Here is a 19,755-nt window from a genome sequence, read left to right as displayed (position 1 = left end):
ACGTACACTCAGGGCCTGGAGTCGTCTGTCTGCTTAGTTTTAAAATCAAAATACATCTGCTGGCCTTCCTTCTTATCTGCAACCTTGTTATCACAGCATCCCACAGTCTCATTGAATGTTTTATCACCCACTGCCTAGCAGGCTGGAAAATAATGACTTCAGCTGCTTCACAGCTCCTTCTCCTTGTGCAAAGCTGGCAACTTTTCCCATCATACCTTGCACAGTTTTAGCTGTTAACCTTCGGCTGCAGTTCAGTTGAACCAGAGAGAAACAGATTTGACACAACGATGACAAATAATAAGAGGATTGTTTAGTTTTACCACCAGGACTGGAAAATCTAAAATGGATCCTTGTGAACCATCAGGGATTTTACAATCTGTATGGAATCAGTAAATACAGGTCACTGAAAGGGTCTGATAATTTAATTACAATAAATCATCATCAACAAAGGACTCGGTTGTGTGTAGATAAGGTAAGGCTTTTTCTACTTTTTTATCGTGTGATTGGTAAAAACTTTTCGTTCCTTTTTCATTTTTTTCTAAGTTTCAGACTAAGTTAAGCTTAAGATTAAAAATGGCAGGAGATCTCAGACCCGTGTTATGCTCCTCTTGCTCAATGTGGGAGCTCAGGGACACGGCTGATGTCCCTGACTCCTTCACGTGCAGGAAGTGTGTCCAGCTGCAGCTCTTGTTAGACCGCATGACGGCTCTAGAGCTGCGGATGGACTCACTTTGGAGCATTCGCGATGCTGAGGAGGTCGTGGATAGCACGTTTAGCGAATTGGTCACACCGCAGATTAGGATTGCTGAGGGAGAAAGGAAATGGGTGACCAAAAGGCAGAGAAAGAGTAGGAAGGGAGCGCAGGTGTCCCCTGCGGTCATCTCCCTCCACAACAGGTATACCGTTTTGGATACTGTTGAGGGAGATGGCTCACCAGGGGAAGGCAGCAGTAGCCAGGTTCATGGCACCGTGGCTGGCTCTGCTGTTCAGAAGGGCAGCAAAAAGAGTGGAAGGGCCATAGTCATAGGGGATTCGATTGTAAGGGGAGTAGATAGGCGGTTCTGTGGTCGAAAACGAGACTCCCGAATGGTATGTTGCCTCCCAGGTGCACGGGTCAGGGATGTCTCAGATTGGCTGCAGAACATTCTGAAAGGGGAGGGTGAACAGCCAGTTGTTGTTGTGCACATAGGCACCAATGATATAGGTAAAAAACAGGATGAGGTCCTCCAAACAGAATTTAGGGAGTAAGGAGCCAAGTTAAAAAGTAGGACCTCAGAGGTAGTAATCTCAGGATTGCTACCAGTGCCACGTGATAGTCAGAGGAGAAATGAAAGAATAGTCAGGATGAATGTGTGGCTTGAGAGATGGTGCAGGAGGGAGGGGTTCAGATTTTTGGGACATTGGGACCGGTTCTGGGGGAGGTCGGACTATTACAAATTGGACGGTCTACACCTGGGCCGGACTGGAACCAATGTCCTTGGGGGTGCTTTTGCTAACGCTTTTCGGGAGGGTTTAAAATAATGTGGCAGGGGGTTGAGAACCAAATGAGGTCAGTGGACAGTAAGGAGGTAGTAACTAAAGCCTGTAAGGAACTAGATAATGAAGTCAGCGTGACTAAGGGAAAGAGTAGGCAGGGAGCAGATGATGAAAGCAAAGGGACTGGTGGTCTGAGGTGCATTTGTTTTAATGCAAGAAGTGTAGTAGGTAAGGCAGATGAACTTAGGGCTTGGATTAGTACCTGGGAGTATGATGTTATTGCTATTACTGAGACTTGGTTAAGGGAAGGGCAAGATTGGCAACTAAATATCTCAGGATATCGATGCTTCAGGCGGGATAGAGAGGGAGGTAAAAGGGGTGGAGGAGTTGCATTACTGGTCAAAGAGGATATCACAGCTGTGCTGAAGGAGGGCACTATGGAGAACTCGAGCTGTGAGGCAATATGGGCAGAACTCAGAAATAGGAAGGGTGCGGTAACAATGTTGGGGCTGTACTACAGGCCTCCCAACAGCGAGCGTGAGATAGAGGTACAAATATGTAAACAGATTATGGAAAGATGTAGGAGCAACAGGGTGGTGGTGATAGGAGATTTTAATTTTCCCAACATTGACTGGGATTCACTTAGTGTTAGAGGTCCAGATGGAGCAGAATTTGTAAGGAACATCCAGGAGGGTTTTCTAGAGCAGTATGTAAATAGTCCAACTCGGGAAGGGGCCATACTGGACCTGGTGTTGGGGAATGAGCCCGGCCAGGTGGTTGAAGTTTCAGTAGGGGACTAGTTTGGGAATAGTGATCACAATTTCGTAAGTTTTAGAATACTCATGGACAAAGACGAGAGTGGTCCTAAAGGAAGAGTGCTAAATTGGGGGAAGGCCAACTATACCAAAATTCGGCAGGAGCTGGGGAATGTAGATTGGGAGCAGCTGTTTGAAGGTAAATCCACTTTTGATATGTGGGAGGCTTTTAAAGAGAGGTTGATTAGCGTGCAGGAGAGACATGTTCCTGTGAAAATGAGGGATAGAAATGGCAAGATTAGGGAACCATGGATGACAGGTGAAATTGTGAGACTAGCTAAGAGGAAAAAGGAAGCATACATAAGGTCTAGGCGGCTGATGAAAGACGAAGCTTTGAAAGAATATCGGGAATGTAGGACCAATCTGAAACGAGGAATTAAGAGGGCTAAAAGGGGTCATGAAATATCTTTAGCAAACAGGGTTAAGGAAAATCCCAAAGCCTTTTATTCATATATAAGGAGCAAGAGGGTAACTAGAGAAAGGATTGGCCCACTCAAGGACAAAGGAGGAAAGTTATGCGTGGAGTCAGAGAAAATGGGTGAGATTCTAAACGAGTACTTTGCATCGGTATTCATCGAGGAGAGGGGCATGACGGATGTTGAGGTTAGGGACAGATGTTTGATTACTCTAGGTCAAGTCGGCATAAGGAGGGAGAAAGTGTTGGGTATTCTAAAAGGCATTAAGGTGGACAAGTCCCCAGGTCCGGATGGGATCTATCCATGGTTACTGAGGGAAGTGAGAGAGGAAATAGCTGGGGCCTTAACAGATATCTTTGCAGCATCCTTAAACACGGGTGAGGTCCCGGAGGACTGGAGAATTGCTAATGTTGTCCCCTTGTTTAAGAAGGGTAGCAGGGATAATCCAGGCAATTATAGACCGCTGAGCCTGACTTCAGTGGTAGGGAAGCTGCTCGAGAAGATACTGAGGGATAGGATCTATTCCCATTTGGAAGAAAATGGGCTTATCAGTGATAGGCAGCATGGTTTTTTGCAGGGAAGGTCATGTCTTACCAACTTAATAGAATTCTTTGAGGAATTGAATACGTTGATTGATGAGGGAAGGGCTGTAGATGTCATATACATGGACTTCAGTTTGATAAGGTTCCCCATGGTAGGCTGATGGAGAAAGTGAAGTTGCATGGGGTCCAGGGTGTACTAGCTAGATGGATAAAGAATTGGCTGGGCAACAGGAGACAGAGAGTAGCAGTGGAAGGGAGTTTCTCAAAATGGAGACGTGTGACCAGTGGTGTTCCACAGGGATCCATGCTGGGACCACTGTTGTTTGTGATATACATAAATAATTTGGAGGAAAGTATAGGTGGTCTGATTAGCAAGTTTGCAGATGACACTAAGATTGGTGGAGTAGCAGATAGTGAAGGGGACTGTCAGAGAATACAGCAGAATATAGATAGATTGGAGAGTTGGGCAGCGAAATGGCAGATGGAGTTCAATCAGGGTAAATGCAAGGTGATGCATTTTGGAAGATCCAATTCAAGAGTGAACTATACAGTAAATGGAAAAGTCCTGGGGAAAATTGATGTCCAGAGAGATTTGGGTGTTCAGGTCCATTGTTCCCTGAAGGTGGCGATGCAGGTAAATAGAGTGGTCAAGAACGCATACGGCATGCTTTCCTTCATCGGACGGGGTATTGAGTACAAGGGTTAGCAGGTCATGTTACAGTTGTATAGGACTTTAGTTCGGCCACATTTGGAATACTGCGTGCAGTTCTGGTCGCCACATTACCAAAAGGATGTGGATGCTTTGGAGAGGGTGCAGAGGAGGTTCACCAGGATGTTGCCTGGTATGGAGGGCGCTAGCTATGAAGAGAGGTTGAGTAGATTAGGATTATTTTCATTAGAAAGACGGAGGTTGAGGGGGGACCTGATTGAGGTGTACAAAATCATGAGAGGTATAGATAGGGTGGATAGCAAGAAGCTTTTTCCCAGAGTGGGGGATTCAAATACTAGGGGTCACGAGTTCAAAGTGAGAGGGGAAAAGTTTAGGGGGGATATGCGTGGAAAGTTCTTTACGCAGAGGGTGGTGGGTGCCTGGAACGCGTTGCCAGCAGAGGTGGTAGATGCGAACACGATAGCGTCTTTTAAGATGTATCTAGACAGATACATGAATGGGCAGGAAGCAAAGAGAGACAGACCCTTAGAAAATAGGCGACATGTTTAGATAGAGGATCTGGATCGGTGCAGGTTGGAGGGCCGAAGGGCCTGTTCCTGTGCTGTAATTTTCTTTGTTCTCTTTGTTCTATTAATAAGGCTGGACAGCAGAATGCAAATATAAAATATAAACCAGCAGAACAGAAAATTAATGTCAAATATTTTCCACATCCATCATTTTAACTAGAAACAGGACAGAAACCCGAGTTTAAATAATTAACATTAGATATTTAATCCAATCCCATGCAGGATGTGTGTGTCGAGGGAGACATTTCCTGGATTGGGAGTATTGGGAAAACAGGAATTATTTTAGCAGTAAATGTTTAGAATTATTCACAGTCCTGAACATTAAGTAAAGAGTGACATTTGGGAGGTTAAACTTGCTGATAAAAAGGTTCCAATCTAACGTGTTGTGGGGTATTAAACCCGGAGTACAGACACACACCGGTCAGCGGTGGGGCCTCACAGCAGCAGCTCCTGGGAAAAACCGGGAGCCTGAGTCCGGGAATTACCCATAATCTGTCCCCTGGTGTGAAGCCCCAATCGGGAAGGGAACTCCCAAAGATTCCCCCAAACTGTCGGATCAGTTAATGTTTGAAATAAATGCAGTGCCAGTTTAATGGGGAATAAAGTGAGAGACTCCCCTCCCCTGTAAAATAGGAGCACAGGCACATTTAAAACTTACAATGGGACAGAATCAATTCTCCTTGTTATACAAAGTCCTGGGGAATGGATTTTACAGCAGCAGTTAGCACCATTTCACAATATAACTCACCCCAGGTATTATACAGATTGATATACTGTACAGAGTAAAAAGTACAGGAAATCACCGTTTTATCATTTAATTCAGGGTCTGGATTTACTTTAATGCATTTAATACAGAGTGGTGTGGTGAGTTGAAGAGACTTAGCAGTTGGCAGGATAAAAGGCAGAAGCGCAAAGGGACAGCCAACTGTGTAACAGCCCCGACAAACAAATTTCTCTGCAGCACCTGTGGAAGAGTCTGTCACTCTAGAATTGGCCTTTATAGCCACTCCAGGCGCTGCTTCACAAACCACTGACCACCTCCAGGCGCTTACGCATTGTCTCTCGAGACAAGGAGGCCAAAGAAGAAGAAGAAGATATACTGTACAGAGTAAAAAGTACAGGAAATCACCGTTTTATCATTTAATTCAGGTGAAATCACCCCATTCCCATAAAATCCAGGATTTAAGAAGTGACAGAAATGAGACCATTTCCCCCAAACATGACGAGGCTGGTCACTAATCTCCAGGAGGGTAATTCTGATCATCAGGTAATGAGACCAGACTGAGGGACAGTTAAAGACTTCACACAGACAGTACTGTATTACATAGGATATACAGCACAGAAACAGGCCATTCGGCCCAACCAGTCCATGCAGGCATTTATGTTCCACTCGAACCTCCTCCCGTCTTTCCTCATCTAATTCTATCAACATAACTCTCTATTGTCTTCTCTCTCATCTGATTATCTAACCTCCCCTTCAATGTATATAAACTATTCACCACAAACACCTACTGTGGTAGCGGGTTCCACATTCTCATTAGAGAGTCTTTCTGCCACAGAAGGAGGCCATTTGACCCATTGAGTCCATGCCAGCTCCCTGTATTGTAGTTCACTCAGTCCCCTGCTCTATCCCCATAGCCCTGCAAGTTTATTTCCATCAATTGCCGATCCCATTCCCTTTTGAAATCCTTGATCATCTCCACTTCCACCACCCTCATAGGCAGTGAGTTCCAAGTCATTACTACTCATTAATGGCCCTGGAAATAGTGGATGTATTGGTGGTCATTTTCCAAAATTCTGTCGACTCTGGAGCAGTTCCTACAGATTGGAAGGTGGCAAATGTAACCCCACAATTTAAAAAAGGAGGGAGGGAAAAAAACAGGGAATTACAGAATAGTTAGCCTTACATCAGTAGTGGGGAAAATGCTAGAGTCTATAATAAAAGATGTGATAACAGAACACCTGGAAAGCATAAACGGAATTGGAGTTAGCATTGGTTTATAAAAGGGAAATCATGCTTAACAAATTTACTGGAGTTTTTTGAGAATGTAACTAGTAGAATAGATAAGAGAGAACCAGTAGATGTGGTGTATTTGGATTTGCAGAAGGCTTTTGATAAGGTCCCGCATAAGAGGTTAGTGTGCAAAATTATAGCACATGGGATTGGGGGTAATATACTGGCATGGATTGAGAATTGGTTGACAGACAGGAAACGGAGAGTAGGATTAAACAGGTCTTATTCTGGGTTGCAGGCACTGACTAGTGGGGTACCGCAGGGATCAGTGCTTGGGCCCCAGCTATTCACAATATATATTAATGACTTGGGTGAGGGAACTGAATGTAACATTTCCAAGTTTGCAGACGACACAAACCTGGAGGGGGAATGTGAGCTGTGAGGACTTTCCAAAAGGGTCCAATGTGATTTGCACAAGTTGGGTGAGTGTGCAAATGCATGACAGATGCACTGTAACGTGGATAAATGTGAGGTTATCGACTTTGGTTGTAAAAACAGAAAGGCAGATTATTTGACTGGTAATAGATTGGGAAAGGGGGAGGTGCAATGAGACCTGGGTGTGCTTGTAAACCAGTTGCTAAAATCAGGCATTCAGATGCAGCAAGCAGTGAGGAAGACGAATGGTATGTTGGCTTTCATTGCAAGAGGATTTGAGTACAGGAGCAAGGATGTCTTACTGTAGTTATACAGGGCCTTGGTGAGACCACATCTGGAGTTTTGTGTGAAGTTTTGGTCTTATCTGAGGAAGGATGTTCTTGCCATGGAGGGAGTGTAAAGAAGATTTACTAGGCTGATTCCTGGGATGGCAGGATTAATGTTTGAGGAGAGATTGGGTTGACTAGGCCGATATTCACTCGAGTTTAGAAGAATGAGAGGGGATCTCATAGTAACCTATAAAATTCTAACAGGACTAGACAGGCTAGATGCAGGGAGGATGTTCCCGATGGCTGGGGAGTCCAGAACCAGGGGTCACAGTCTCAGGATACGGGGTATGCCATTTAGAACCGAGATGAGGAGAAATTTCTTCACTCAGAGAGTGGTGAACCTGTGGAATTCTCTCCCACAGAAGGCAGTGGAGGCCAAGCCATTAAATATATTCAAAAAGGAGATAGATATATTAGTGCCAACGGGATCAAGGAATATGGGGAGAAAGTGGGAACAGAGTACTTAATTAGAACATCAGCCATGATCTTTTCTGAATGGTGGAGCAGGGCTGAATGGCCGAATGGCCGACTCCTCCTATTTTCTATGTTTCTATGTTTCTCACTGTCAAAAAAAAGTTACTCCTCATGTATGTTTTGCTCAAAAACTTAAACTTTGTCCAGTCCTTGTACCATCAGCTAATGGGAACAAATATTCTTTGTCTCCCTTATCTAAACCTTTCATAATCTTGTGCATCTCTATCAGATCTCCTCACAACCTTCCTGGTGCCATGGCATTTTACCAGCAGTGGGAACCTCAGTGGCACTGCCACCCACCGGGCAGCCAATTGAGGCAATTAAGTGCCCAATGAAGAAGCACCTCCCACCCTCACTGATATGGGGAGAGTGCCAGGTAAATCCTCCTTTATGGCTGCTCTTGGTCCATGAAGAGGCCTCCTGCTCACAATGGTCACCCTCGTGGTTAGCACCAACGATGGAAGAGGAATTTACCCCTCCTCCCGATCGCCGAGGTCTGCCTGCCTGTCGGGCACCGGCGGAGTTAAAGAGTTAAAGTCTGAATTGGCTGCTTCTGTTAAAATGCTGCTCCAGGGTCCCATCACCCACCGACACGGGGTCAGGTACCGCCACCCACAGGCACGGGGTCGTGTCCCACCACCCACCGACATGGAGTCAGGTCCCATCACCCACCGACACGGGGTCAGGTACCGCCACCCACAGGCACGGGGTCGGGTCCCACCACCCACCGACACGGGGTCAGGTACCGCCACCCATCGACACGGGGTCGGGTCCCACAACCCACTTGCACGGGGTCGGGTCCCACCACCCAACGGCACAGGGTCAGGTCCCGTCACCCACCAGCACGGGGTCAGGTCCCGTCACCCACCGACACGGGGTCAGGACTCGTCACCCACCAGCACGGGGTCAGGTCCCGTCACTCACCGGCACGGGGTCAGATCCCACCACCCACCGGCACGGGGTCAGGTCCCGTCACCCACCGGCACAGGGTCAGGTCCCGTCACTGACCGGCACGGGGTCAGGTCCCGTCACCCACCGACACGGGGTCAAGACCCGTCACCCACCAGCACGGGGTCAGGTCCCGTCACCCACCGACACGGGGTCAGGTCCCGTCACTCACTGGCACGGGGTCAGGTCCCGTCACTCACTGGCACGGGGTCGGGTCCCACCACCCACCGGCACGGGGTCAGGTACCGTCACCCAACGGCACAGGGTCAGGTCCCGTCACCCACCGACACGGGGTCAGGACCCGTCACCCACCAGCACGGGGTTGGGTCCCACCACCCACCGGCACGTGGTCAGGTCCCGTCACTCACTGGCACGGGATCGGGTCCCACCACCCACAGGCACGGGGTCAGGTCCCGTCACCCACCAGCACGGGGTCAGGTCCCGTCACCCACCGACACGGGGTCAGGTCCCGTCACCCACCAGCACGGGGTCAGGTCCCGTCACCCACCGGCACGGGGTCAGGTCCCGTCACCCACCAGCACGGGGTCAGGTCCCACCACCCATCGACACGGGGTCAGGTCCCACCACCCACCGACACGGGGTCAGGTCCCATCACCCACCGACACGGGGTCAGGTCCCACCACCCACCGACAGGGGGTCAGGTCCTGTCACTCACTGGCACAGGGTCAGATCCCACCATACATCGGCACGGGATCAGTTCCCGTCACCCACTGACACGGGGTCAGGTCCCATCACCCAACGGCACAGGGTCAGGTCCCGTCACCCACCGACACGGGGTCAGGTCCCATCACCCAACGGCACAGGGTCAGGTCCCGTCACCCACCGACCCGGGGTCAGGTCCCATCACCCACCAACACGGGGTCGTGTCCCGTCACCCACCGGCACGGGGTCAGGTCCCATCACCCACCAGCACGGGGTCAGGTCCCACCACCCACCAACACGGGGTCAGGTCCCATCACCCACCGACACGGGGTCGGGTCCCACCACCCACCGACAGGGGGTCAGGTCCCGTCACCCACCGGCACGGGGTCAGGTCTCACTTTCAGTCCTGGCGACGGGATTTCTTAGCTGCTGATAAAATTCAGTCCGAATTCTCTATCGACATCCCGTGTGGTTTTCTGTTGGATTGTTTTTGTGATCTCCTAATGAACTGTCTACTCGAACTTGCTGAAATCCTGGTTTTATAATCTTACTGGAAAAATACTGTTTGTACTTTTCCACACACTCTCCCTCTTTCTCATAGTTTCAAACAGATTGTTACTACAACATCTGATGCTGACAAGAGCTTCTCACAGATTTTCAAAACCTTGCAACTGTCTTATCTTTAACTTTCTAGACAGTTTGCTGAATAAGACATTTCGAATGCAGTCACCCTTACCATCATGCTGTTGATCAGTCCATTTAACAGTTCCTTTGTTAAATTAATACCTGAAACAAACTCAGATCCTTTCGCAGGTAATTAATCCTTAAAACTGGCATCGGAAAATCCAAAATCCTTCAGGTGTTTGGTTCCCAGCTCAGGTTTGTGCAGTGATTGGTGGACCAGACCAGGAATGTATGTGATCATAGAACCACAGAAAAATTACAGCACAGAAGGAGGCCATTAAACCCGTCATGTCCCTGTCGGCCGAAAACTATCCTCCCAATTTAATTTCACATTTCAGTAACTGGTCCATAGCCCCACAGGTTACAGCACTTCAGGTACAAGTCCAGGTATGTTTTAAAAGAATTGAGAGTTTCTGCCTCCACCACCATTCCTGGCAGTGAATTCCAGACACCCACCACCCTCTGGGTGAAAACAGTTTTCCTCATGTCCCTCTAATCCTTCTACCAATCACTTAAATCTGTGCTCCCTGGTAATTGACCTCTGCGCTAGTGGAAACAGGTCCTTCCTGTCTACTCTATCTAGGCCCCTCATAATTTTGTACACCTCAATTAAATCACCCCTCAGCCTTCTCTTCTCTGAGGAAAACAGTCCTAACTTCCCCAGTCTATCTTCATAACTGAAGTTCCTCATCCCTGGAACCATTCTTTTTAATCTTTTCTGTACTTTCTCCAAAGCCCTCACGTCTTCCCTCAAGTGTGGTGCCTAGAATTGGACACAATACTCCAGCTGAGGCTGAAGTAGTGTCTTATACAAGTCTTACACAGTCATTTGCTGTGATCTGGATTGCACTGCCTGAAATGACAGTGAAGCAGATTCAATCATAACTTTTAAAAGGGAATACTTGAAAGGAAAGATTTGCGGGGGGATAGCATTAGGTGAATTGCTCATTCAGAGGGCTGGTGCAGACACGATGGGCTGAATGGCTTCCTTCTGCACTGCAACAATTCTGTGATTCTGAAATTGTCCATTTTGGCAGGAAGAATAAAAGAAGCATATTATCTAAATGGTGAGAGATTGCAGAGCTCGGAGATGCAGAGGGATCTGGGTGTCCTAGTGCATGAATCACAAATAGTTAGTATACAGGTACAGCAAGTAATTAGGAAAGCTAATAGAATGTTATCCTTTATTGTGAGGGGAATTGAATACAAAAGTAGGGAGGTTGTGCTTCAGTTATACAGGGTATTGTTGAGACCACATCTGGAGTAATGTGTAGAGTATTGGTCTCCTTATTTAAGGAAGGATGGAAATGTATTGGAAGCAGTTCAAAGAAGGTTTACTAGAGTAATACCTGGAATGGGTGGGTTGTACTGTGAGGAAAGGTTGGACAGGCTGGACATGTATCCGCTGGAAGTTTAGAAGAGTAAGAGGTAACTTGATTGAAACATATAAGATTCTGATGGTCCTGACAAGGTGGATGTGGAAAGGATGTTTCCTTTTGTGGGAGAATCTAGAATCAGGGGTCACTGTTTAAGAATAAGGGATCGCCTATTTAAGACAGAGATGAGAATTTTTTTTTCTTTCAGGTTCGTGAGTCTTTGGAACTTTCTTTCTCAAAAGGCAGTGGAAGCAGAGTCTTTGAATATTTTGAAGTCAGAGGTAGATAGATTCTTGATACGCAAGGGGGTGAAAGGTTATTGAGGATAGGTAGGAGATCAGCCTTGATCCTATTGAATGGAGTAGACTCGAGGGGCTGAGTGGCCTACTCCGCCGACTAACTCTTATGTAAGGAGAACAACCCCAGATTTTCCAATCTAACCTTGTAGCAAAAATCCCCCATCCCTGGAACTGTTCTGCTAAATCTCCACTGCACCCTCTCAGGGACCCTCACATCCTTCCTAATGTGTGGTGACCAAATCTGGGCGTAATACTCCAGTAGTGGCCTAACCAGAGCTTTATAAAGATGCGACATAACTTCCCTGCTTTTGTACTCAATACTTCTATTTATGAAGCCCAAGATCCCTTGGAGGAAGCACTGGGGGTGGCAAGGGCACTAAATGAACTCTGGGTGGGGGAATTCAATGTCCATCACCATGAGTGGCTCGGTAGCACCACTACTGACTGAGCTGGCCGAGTACTAAAGGACATAGCTTCTAGACTGGGTCTGCGGCAGGTGGTGGGGGAACCAACACGAGGGAAAAACATATTTGACCTTGTCCTCACCAATCTGCCTGCCGCATATACTTCTGTCCATGACTGTATTGGTACGAGTGACCACCACACAGTCCTTCTGGAGACGAAGTCCTACCTTCACATTGAGGATACCGTCCATCGTGTTGTGTGGCACAATCACTGTGCTAAATGGGATAGATTTCAAGCAGATCTAGCAATGCAAAACAGGGCATCCATGAGGCGCTGTGAGCCATCAGCAGCAGTAGAATAGTACTCAACCACAATCTGTAACCTCATAGCCCGGCATATCTCCCACTCTACCATTACCATCAAGCCAGGAGACCAACCCTGGTTCAATGAAGAGTGCAGGAGGGCATGCCAGGAGCAGCACCAGACATACCTCAAAATGGGGTGTCAACCTGGTGAAGCTACAACCCAGGACTACTTGCATGCCAAACTGCATAAGCAGCATGCGATAGACAGAGCTAAACGATCCCATAACCAATGGATCAGATCTAAGCTCTGCAGTCCTGCCACATCCAGTTGTGAATGGTGGTGGACAATTAAACAACTAACTGGAGGACGTGGTTCCACAAATATCCCCATCTTCAATGATGGGGAGCACAGCACATCAGTATGAAAAATAAGGAAGAAACATTTGCAACAATCTTCACCCAGAAGTGCCAAGTTGATGATCCATCTTGACCCCTTCCTGAAGTCCCCAGCACTACAGATGCCAGACTTCGGCCAATTTGATTCACTCCGCGTGATATCAGCACCATTCGCGACTCCTCAGATACTGAAGCAGTCCGTGTAGAAATGCAGCAAGACCTGGACGATATCCAGGCTTGGGCTGATAAGTGGCAAGTAACATTTGTGCCATCCAGGTGCCAGACAATGACCATCTCCAACAAGAGAGAATCTAACCATCTCCCCTTGACATTCAATGGCATTTCCATCGCAGAATCCCCCACTATCAACATCCTGGGGGTTACCATTGACCAGAAACTGAACTGGAGTAGCCATATAAATACCACGGCTACAAGAGCAGGTCAGAGGCTAGGAATCCTGCAGCGAGTAACTCACCTCCTGACTCCCCAAAGCCTGTCCACCATCGACAAGGCACAAGTCAGGAATGTCATGGAATATTCTCCACTTGCCTGGATGGGTGCAGCTCCAACAACACTCAAGAAGCTCGACACCATCCAGAACAAAGAAGCTCGACACCATCCAGAACAAAACAGCCCGTTTGATTGGCACACCATCCACAAACATTGACTCCCTGCACCACCGACGCACAGTGGCAGCAGTGTGTACCATCTCCAAGATGCACTGCAGCAAAGCACCAAGGCTCCTTCGACAGCACCTTCCAAACCCGCGACTTCTACCACCTCGAAGGTCAAGGGCAGCAGATGCATGGGAACATCACCACCTACAAGTTCCCATCCAAGTCACACACCATCCTGACTTGGAACTATATCGCCGTTCCTTCACTGTTGCTGGGTCAAAATCCTGGAACTACCTTCCTAACAGCACAGTGGGTGTACCTATCTCACATGGACTGCAGCGGTTCAAGAAGGCAGCTCACCACCACCTTCTCAAGGGCAATTAGGGATGGGCAATAAATGCTGGCATAGCCAGTGATGCCCACATCCCATGAATGAATGAAAATCATTTTAAAAATCCGATAAGCTTTGTTAACTACTCTCCCAATCTGTCCTACCTTGTTCAAAGACCCATGCACATGAATCCCCAGGTCCCTCAGTTCCAGCACACTCTCGAACTGTGCCATTAAGTCGATATTGCCTCTCCCCATCCCTTCTGTCAAATGCATCACCTCACACTTCTCTGTATGATATTCCATCTGCTATTTGTCTGCCCATTCTGATAGCCTATCTATGTCCTGATGCAGGCGATTGGTATCATCCTCATAAGAACATTAGAAATAAGAGCAGAAGTAGACCATTCAGCCCCTCAAGTCTGTTCTGTCATTCACTAAGATCATGACTGATCTAATTGTGGTCTTAACTCCGCTTTCCTGCCTGCCCCAAATAAACCTTGACTCCCTTATCAATCAGAAATCTGTCTAACTCATCCTTGAATATATTCAATGATCCATCCTCCACTGCTCTCTGGGGAAGAGAATTCCAAACACTAACAACACTCGGAGAAGAAGTTCCTCCTCATCTCTGTCTTAAATGGGAGGCCCCTTAGTTTGAAACTGTGCTCCCCCACTCCCTGCTTCCCCCCCCCAGTTCTACATTCCCCACAAGGGGAAACAACCCCTCAGCATCTACCCTGTCAAGTCCCCTCAGAATCTTATATTTTTCAATTCGATCACATCTCAATCTTCTAAACTCCAATGAGTATACGTCCAACTTGCTCAACCTTTCCTCATCAGACAAACCCCTTACTGACCCTTTTTCTCTGTAGGGTATCAACTGATGTGACAGACAAAGATTCACTGAAACCAAAGTCTCGTATACAAAAAACAAAGAACAAAGAAAATTACAGCACAGGAACAGGCCCTTCGGCCCTCCAAGCCTGCGCCGATCCAGATCCTCTATCTAAACCTGTCGCCTATTTTCTAAGGGTCTGTATCTCTTTGCTTCCTGCCCATTCATGTATCTGTCTAGATACATCTTAAAAGACGCTATCGTGTCCGCGTCTACCACCTCCGCTGGCAACGCATTCCAGGCACCCACCACCCTCTGCGTAAAGAACTTTCCACGCATATCCCCTCTAAACTTTTCCCCTCTCACTTTGAACTCGTGACCCCTAGTAATTGAATCCCCCACTCTGGGAACAAGCTTCTTGCTATCCACCCTGTCTATACCTCTCATGATTTTGTACACCTCAATCAGGTCCCCCCTCAACCTCCGTCTTTCTAATGAAAATAATCCTAATCTACTCAACCTCTTCACTTCATTAGTACTAGAATCACTTAAAGCATACAAAAGCTTACAACAGTTTTATTTAGACACCAAATAAGTACAAGTCTCACTTCCTGTACAAGATACTACCCGTCAACACAGAGGTGATCAGTCTCTTGTCACGGTTGATCACTGAGCCTCCAGACTCAGGGTCCTGTCTTCGAGAGTTGTTCCCGGGTTCTCGCCGAGAATACCCTCCAGTTTTAACCCTTATATATTCTTTGAAGGCTCCTTGTTCAACCCATAACTCACATGATCTTGTTTTGCACAAATCTTCAAGCATTATCGCATCTTTGAACAGCATTAGCCATTTAGCCACCTGGACAGAAGTCCAGACTTGTTTACAATAACCACTGTTCATTCCCTTATATCTGTTCCTCTTTTATCTTTTCTTGTTCAACACTCTAGTCTAATGGTCACATATCCCTAACCACAAGCTTCGACATGTCTGTTCGCTTACTTCAGCAAGTTCTGCAATTATCTTTAGCTGCCCAAGAGCATGCTGGGTATAAAGTGTTACTTGACCAACTTTTCAGGGCCTACACCCTCATTCAGGAATCAGCCTAGTGACCTCTGAACTACTTCCAATGCAAGTGTATCCCTCCTTAAATAAGGTGACCAAAACTGTACAGAGTACTGCAGATGCGGACACAACAATGCCCTACTGTTGCAGCAAGACTTGCCTATTTTTATACACCATCCCCTTTGCAATGAAGGCCAACATTCATTTGCCTTCCTAATTACTTGGTGTTCCTGCATGCTGACTGTTTGTGAGTCATGTGCAAGGTCACCCAGGTCCTTCTGGACCACAGCATTCTGCAGTCTCTCTCCATGTAAATAATTGTATTCCTGCTAAAGTGGACAACTTCACATTTCTCACATTATACTCCATCTGCCATCAGGAATAAAATTATTTACATGGAGAGAGACTGCAGAATGCTGTGGTCCAGAGGGACCTGGGTGACCTTGTACATGACTCACAAACAGTTTTTTCCCACCCACGTAACGTATCGATATCCCTTTGCAGACTCCTCACAACTTGCTTTCATACCTATCTTCATATCATGAGCAAATTTGGCTGCAATACATTCAGTCTCTTCATCTAAATCATTAATATAGATTGTAAGTAGTTGAGACCTCAGCACTGATCCCTGTGGCATTCCACTAGTTACAGTTTGCCATCCTGAAAATGACCCATTTATCCCGACTCTCTCTTTCCTGTCAGTTAGCCAGTCCTCTATCCATGTTAATATATCGCCCCCAATACCAGGAGCTCTTATCTTATGCAGTAACCTTTTATGTGGCACCTTATCGAATACCTTTTGGAAATCCACATACACTACATTTACTGGTTCCCCTTTATCCACCCTGCTTGTTACATCCTCAAAGAACTCTCATAAATTTGTCAAACACGATTTCCCTTTCACAAAACCATGTTGACTCTGCCTGATTGTATTGTGATTTTTCCAGATGTCCTGCTACTACCTCTTTAAATAATGGATTCTAGCATTTTCTCAACAATAGATGTTAGGCTAACTGGACTGTAGTTTCCTGCTTTCTGTCTCTCCTTTCTTGAACAGAGGTGTTATATTTGTGTTTTTTCCAATCCACTGGGACCTTTCCAGAATCTCGGGAATTTTGGAAGATTAAAACCAATGCATCCACTATCTCTGCAGCCACTTCCTTTAAGACCCTCGGATTCAGGCCATCAGGTCCAGGGGACTTGTCAGCCTTTAGTCCCATTAGTGTTCCCATTACTTTTTCTCTCATGAGGGTGATTGTTTTAAATTCCTCCCTCCCTTTTGCTTCCTGATTTTCACTGTTTGCCACATCTCCAAGTTTGGTATCATTGGCAAATTTTGAAATTCTACTCTGTATTCCAATATCCAAGTCATTTGTATATATCAAAAAAGCAGTGGTCCCAGTACTGACTCCTGTCTACCATCCTCAACTCTGAAAAACAACACGACTCATAGATTTTACAAATCTATGCTGGCTCTCCTTAATTAACATCAACCTCTCCAAGTGCTGATCAATGTTTTTTCCCTGATTATTGTTTCTAAAACCTTACCCACCACTGATGTTAAACTGCCCGTCCTGTAGTTACTACGAATGTCCTTGCACCCTATTTTGAGTCAGTGTGTCATATTTACCACTTTCCAATCCTCTGGCACCTCCCCTGTATCTAGGGAAGATTGGAAGATTATGACAAGCCCTTCTGCTCTCTCCACCCCACCTCCCTGAGCAACCTGGGATGCAAGCCATCCGGACCAGACGACCTATCCACTCCAAGCAAAGCCAGCCTTTCTAGTCCATCCGGCCGAGCAATTTTCACCCTTCCATTACTTCCAGCATCTCCATTTCTGCTATTTTGTCAGCATTATCTTCCTTAGCAGACAACAATACAAAGTACTCATTAGGTATTTTAACCTTACCCTGTGTCTCTAAACATATATCACCTTCTTAGTTACTAATAGTCCCCACCCTGCCTCTGAGTACCCTCTTACCATTTACATGCTGGTAGAAGATTTTTGGATTCCCTTTTATATTAACTGCCATTCTATTCTCATCTTCTCTCTTTGCCAGTCTTACTTTGCTCTTCACTTCCCCTTTCAACTTATTGTATTTGTCCTGGTTCTCTCATGAAGAATCCAGCTGACATGAATCATACACCCTTTTCTTGTTTCAGTATATTCTCTATCTCGTTCATCATCCCAGGAGTCCTGGCTTTGGTTCCACTAACTTTTACCCTTGTTGGAATGGACTGAACCTGTACCTGAAACATCTCCTCCCATTGAAGACTGCTGAGAATGACAACACATTGGAGAGCAGTCCAGACCATGGCACCAATGAGCAAGGGACTGCACAGGGGGGAACAGCAAAGTGTAGAGTGGTTATAGGAGATTCCATAGTCAGGTATTTCTGTAACTCTCATTGTGAGTCCCACATGGTGTGTTGCCTCCCTAATGCCGGGGTAAAGGAGAGAGTGTCGAATAGTTTGCAGGGGGAAGGAAGCAAGCTCGAAGTTGTGGTACACATCAGTACCAAGGACATAGAGAGGGCAGGTATTGCGGTCCTATAGTCTGATTTTCAGGAGCTCAGGGGGAAGTTAAAAAGTCAGACCGCGAAGGTAATCTTTCTTTCTTTGGCCTCCTTGTCTCGAGAGACAATGGGTAAGCACCTGGAGGTGGTCAGTGGTTTGTGGAGCAGCGCCTGGAGTGGCTATAAAGGCCAATTCTAGAGTGACAGACTTTTCCACAGGTGCTACAGATAAAATTGGTTGTCGGGGCTGTTACACAGTTGGTTCTCCCCTTGCACATCTGTCTTTTCTCCTGCCAACTACCAAGTCTCTTCGACTCGCCACACTTTAGCCCCGCCTTTACGGCTGTCCGCCAGCTCTGGCGATCACTGACAAATGAATCCCATGACTTGTGATCAATGTCACAGGACTTCATGTCGCGTTTGCAGACGTCTTTAAAGCGGAGACATGGACGGCCGGTGTGTCTGATACCATTGACAAGCTCGCTGTACAATGTGTCTTTGGGGATCCTGCCATCTTCCATGCGGCTCACATGGCCAAGCCATCTCAAGGGCCGCTGGCTCAGTAGTGTGTACAAGCTGGGGATGTTGGCCACCTTGAGGACTTCAGTGCTGGAGATACGGTCCTGCCACCTGATGCCAAGTATTCTCCGGAGGCAGCAAAGATGGAATGAATTGAGACGTCGCTCTTGGCTGACATACGTTGTCCAGGCCTCACTGCTGTAGAGCAAGGTACTGAGGACACAGGCGTGAAACACTCGGACTTTTGTGTTCCATGTCAGTGTGCCATTTTCCCACACTCTCTTGGCCAGTGTGGACATAGCAGCGGAGGCCTTTCCCATGCGCTTGTTTAATTCTGCATCTAGAGACAGGTTACTGGTGATAGTTGAGCCTAGGTAGGTGAACTCTTGAACCACATCCAGAGTGTGGTCACCGATATTGATGGATGGAGCATTTCTGATGAACTGTCCCATGATGTGTCGGTTTCTTGAGGCTGATGATTAGGCCAAATTCGTTGCAGGCAGCCGCAAACCTGTCGATGAGTCTCTGCGAACACTTCAGTGTGAGATGTTAATGTCGCATCGTCAGCAAAGAGGAGTTCCCTGATGAGGACTTTCCGTACTATGGTCTTCGCTCTTAGACGGGCAAGGTTGAACAACCTGCCACCTGATCTTGTGTGGAGGAAAATCCTTCTTCTGAAGACTTGAACGCATGTGAGAGCAGCAGGGAGAAGAAGATCCCAAACAGTGTAGGTGCGAGGACACAGCCCTGTTTCACGCCACTCAGGATAGGAAAGGGGTCTGATGAGGTGCCGCGATGATGAATTGTGCTTTTCATATTGTCATGGAATGAGGTGATGATACTTAGTAACTTTGGTGGACATCCGATCTTTTCTAGTAGTCTGAAGAGACCACGTCTGCTGGTGAGGTCAAAGGCTTTGGTGAGATCTGTGAAAGCAACGTAGAGGGGCATCTGTTGTTTGCGGCATTTCTCCTGTAGCTGGCAAAGGGAGAACAGCATGTCAATGGTGGATCTCTCTGCACGAAAGCCACACTGTGCCTCAGGGTAGACACGCTCAGCCAGCTTCTGAAGCCTGTTTAAAACGACTTGTGCGAAGACTTTCCCCACTATCCCGAGCAG

General features: G+C 47.0%; 1 protein-coding gene across 1 annotated transcript in view; it reads left to right on the top strand.

Moving 5' to 3' along the window:
• Positions 1-19,755, top strand: part of LOC137361457 (NACHT, LRR and PYD domains-containing protein 3-like) — a 130,996-nt gene that overhangs the window by 80,209 nt on the left and 31,032 nt on the right. The gene's annotated exons all lie outside the window — the stretch shown is intronic.

This window comes from Heterodontus francisci, unplaced genomic scaffold, assembly GCF_036365525.1.
Source record: "Heterodontus francisci isolate sHetFra1 unplaced genomic scaffold, sHetFra1.hap1 HAP1_SCAFFOLD_106, whole genome shotgun sequence".
In the NCBI taxonomy this organism is placed as follows: Eukaryota; Metazoa; Chordata; class Chondrichthyes; order Heterodontiformes; family Heterodontidae; genus Heterodontus; species Heterodontus francisci.
This window is presented reverse-complemented; position numbering and strand designations above follow the sequence as displayed.